This window comes from Vollenhovia emeryi, unplaced genomic scaffold (genome assembly GCF_000949405.1).
Source record: "Vollenhovia emeryi isolate VEMERY1.0 unplaced genomic scaffold, V.emery_V1.0 DF939297.1, whole genome shotgun sequence".
In the NCBI taxonomy this organism is placed as follows: Eukaryota; Metazoa; Arthropoda; class Insecta; order Hymenoptera; family Formicidae; genus Vollenhovia; species Vollenhovia emeryi.
The window spans coordinates 186,972-190,768 of record NW_011967069.1 but is presented as its reverse complement, the minus strand read 5'-3'; positions in this window follow the sequence as shown (position 1 = coordinate 190,768).

The window sequence follows — 3,797 nt, the reverse complement described above, 5'->3', positions numbered from 1 at the left end:
TCTCTCTCTCTCTCTCTCTCTCTCTCTCTCTCTCTCTCTCTCTCTCTCTCTCTCTCTCTCGATCCAAGCAGAGGAGTACCGGACCCTAAGCAACGTCAAGTCCGAAGACATCTCGAGGTTGAGCTTTACTGCGGGTGTGACCGTGAACGAAGAGGCAGGAAAGCAAGACAGCGTTGTGGAGCAGTATCTCTGTCCTCGCCCCCTACCTCCTCTCGCGGCAAGTCGTGCTTCCCTTCCCTCAGCCAGCCCCACCTCGGTGATCCCCCAACATGAGGCGAAGTGGACACTCGAAGCGGGTAGTGGTGGGACGTCGGGTCGGGTAAGGGAAGTTCGGGGTACGACAGTAGTGTCGCGCGCGCGCGCCCTGCGGGAAGAGTGGAGGGAACGAGGGGAGGATGAAGTTACTACGAGGTTAGGCTGGTTTAGGTTCGGGTTAGAGACGTGCCTCCGGAGGAGAGAAACGGAACTCGTTCGCGGCCGTTGTAGGGGGTAATGGCACGGGTCGGGGGGCGGGGAACGGTGGAGGGGGTAGGGAGAGAGGGACCTGGAGAGACAGGTCACTCCGGAGATTGCCGAGAGATGACACCACCGCGCCCACACGATGCAATATAGCGGCGGTTGCGCTTGTGCAGGTGTAACGCACCGCACTGCATGCCGCTACCGTGCCCGCCCGGTACCCCCTCGCCGTCGATCCCGTCGCAACCTCTCCTACTCCCCCTCTCCACGACTTCGCCCTCGGCCTCCTCTCTTTCTTTCTCTTCCTCTCTTTCTCGTCTCGCGTTAGCCAACGTCCTCTGTCCCGCTCCTCGCTATTACCTCGGTCACCAAGCTTCGCGGAGATCTTGTGCGCCAGGGCGTCCCTACTTGTGCATGTCCTAGGAATATACGGAATACGGTCGCGATTACGCGACACCGTCCCGTCGCCGCCGCCGCCGCCGCCGCCGTCGCCACTGCCGCCGTCGCTGCGCTTTGCGGCAACGTCGCAAATCCGCTTCGTTCCTTCCTCCGACTATTTCTCCGCCGTTCCTCACTTGACCGACCGTTCCTCTTCTTCTCTCTTCTCTCGCTCTTTTTCTACGAGCGCTAGCTCGCGACTAGCCGATCGTCCGCCACCAAGTCCGCGCGACTCCATCGCATCGTAACGAACACTGTGGTCGCGGTTACAGCATGATCACCATCGAAATCTACTCCAATTGAGATCGCGTAATTTCAACGGGGCCAGAGTTTGTTTCTGTAAACATATATGAATTGTAATTTTGCAACGACAGAAACAATTGTTTATCTTCTTGCATTTGTGTAAGTGGAGAGATGCATCAGGAAAATATTAATTCTGTTGGAATTGTCAACCGATCGAGGGTTGAGTCGATCGATACAGATTCGATTCTACCACAGTGACGCCAATTGTGCCGAAACAGTCGCACATGCGACCGAAAGACGGCAGTTGCCTACGAAATTTTGACAGGACAAGACACACGAGCTTGTCATAGCATTATACATAGAACGTTATTATAGTAAATAAATTTTATATTATCACGATCAACGGTACGAGACGACCAACTCAGAACATTCCTCGCATTTCACAAAGACAAGATACAACTAAACCTCGAAAGCAAACAAATTCATATTCCTCCATTTCGATTGATGCCCTTAGACATCGAGAGATCAACAAACGTAGCATCTGCCACGTGATAATTTATGTTATTAGATAAGTCAATTATAATACGTTTTGGATTAATGAGTTCAATATTTATTGACCTTCGATTATATTATTAATGAATCCCCCCCTCTCTCTCTCTCTCTCTTTCTCTCTCCCTCCCTCCCTCCCACCCCCATCTTTTACATTTGATTTTCATTTTTGTGTAATGAATTTTTATGTATTATGTATATTTTTATTTTCATGTTACGTGCATTATTTCAGTTCATTATTACTTCTGTAATTATTATACTATCAGTACGCTTTCGAAGACAATCGCAGAGCATTTAATGACGACTCTGATTCTCTCTTCCTCTTTCTTTATCTTTCTATTTATTTATCTTTACTCTGACGTCATATCTTCACAAGATCATCCTATTTGCGATCGTGCTTATCAGAGATTGTACGACAATCCTGATTTCAAACGTGCGTTCTGCGTTCCGTAATTAATTCGGACATTTCCATACGAACAAAATGGAAAACACCGTATCCATCGAAGCGAGTCAAAGTTCAAGAATCCGCTCGGAATTTTTTAATATTTAAATCGCGCCGCAAAAGAGAGGAAAAAGACGTACATGGCGCATGTATAAGTATTACGATTTTATCTATCTGCTTCTAACTCTTTATTACCATATTCATGTTATCTTTCTTCGATCGGCTTTGCGTTTCGAACGTGGACATGTAACTATAAATTTCGGTAGGTCAACGGTGTGTCTAACGCAGACGTGTTTTCTCACGGTAAAATTGAATTTCTGTAAGGATTTTTTTCTTTACAATATAAATATTTATAATATAATTCACACTCATTCTTTTTGTCTTCTAACAGTAGGCTACGTCTCTTTATTGCTCATTCATAAATGTAGGAGTATTTTATTACGAGTAGCATACTCTTTGTTGAACGTATGTCTTAAATTAAATAATGGACTACCATGTCTACGTCATCAAACGTGGGCTAATGAATTTTTGTAACATTGACTCATTATATCTGTATATCGTTTTTAAATTTAATTTCACGCTGATTATTGCTCGACCATCTGTTTCTTTGAATATCCATGTTGATCGAGCTCCAGCGTCGTTAGAATATTAAAATGTTTTTGTCAGGTGTTGCAAAAGGTGGCCACGTTACATCGAAACGTACAATTTCTCTATCGATTATGAATAAACTTGAAATGTCAGGGTCCTAATAATGTCTGTTAAGCTCGTGAATTGACCGTGTATTTATTCATATAACTTTCGCTTACGAGTACTAGCCCTCTTGTAATGTATTTTTATAAATTGTCCTTTTTTTAAATCTCCCTTAAGTTTCTCTTATGCAAACATCACGAATATCTGTGGAATGAGCGTCTGGTGCGGAGAACGGCGACTCGCACCGCGCTGAGATGCGTTGGTCGCGCGCAAAAAAAGCGACTTTTTTTGAAACTCGTATGCATGATTGACGCGTCGACGCACCGTTTCCGGAGCTTTCTCTCCCCCCCTCCCCCCTCTCTCTCTCTCTCTTTCTCCTGCGCATTTCCAATATCGGACACGGTTCTATCGCGCGCGCGACGTACACAGTATCGTTGGTTGCCGGCTTCGCAGTTGCCCACCTCTCGTGGCTTGATATTACGGCCTGTAACGCGTTAGCATATACAAACACGCGGGGGGAACGAGAAACCGGCGGCGGCGGCGCAACGGCGGCGTGAACCGACGTGCGTGGAACGAGAGAAGAGAGAAACGAGCCGCGCGGTGTCGCAAAATTAGGAGGTTGGACACACACAGGCGCGGCGGCCGAACCAATTGAATCTCCCTCTACCACGATATACGCTTATCCGTGTGTTTTCCTATTCCGATTTTCCCCTCTGATCGTTGCCTCGCGATGATCAATAAATCGTTGCCCACAAATCACGCGTCTCTTTTAGCCGAAGGTCGCGATGCCCCGGTGAAAAGTTGCTCGAAAACAAAACAGCGATATTAAATTATGACGAGTGGCCGGAAACGAGAAAGTGTCGGGTAAGGAAGGTGACACGCGCGGCGGGAAAATAAGATCGCACGGCAGGCATTTTTACGACGGGGCGGCGTATCGATCTCGTTTCCGCAACCTCAGCGAAGTTTGATCTCGCACAGA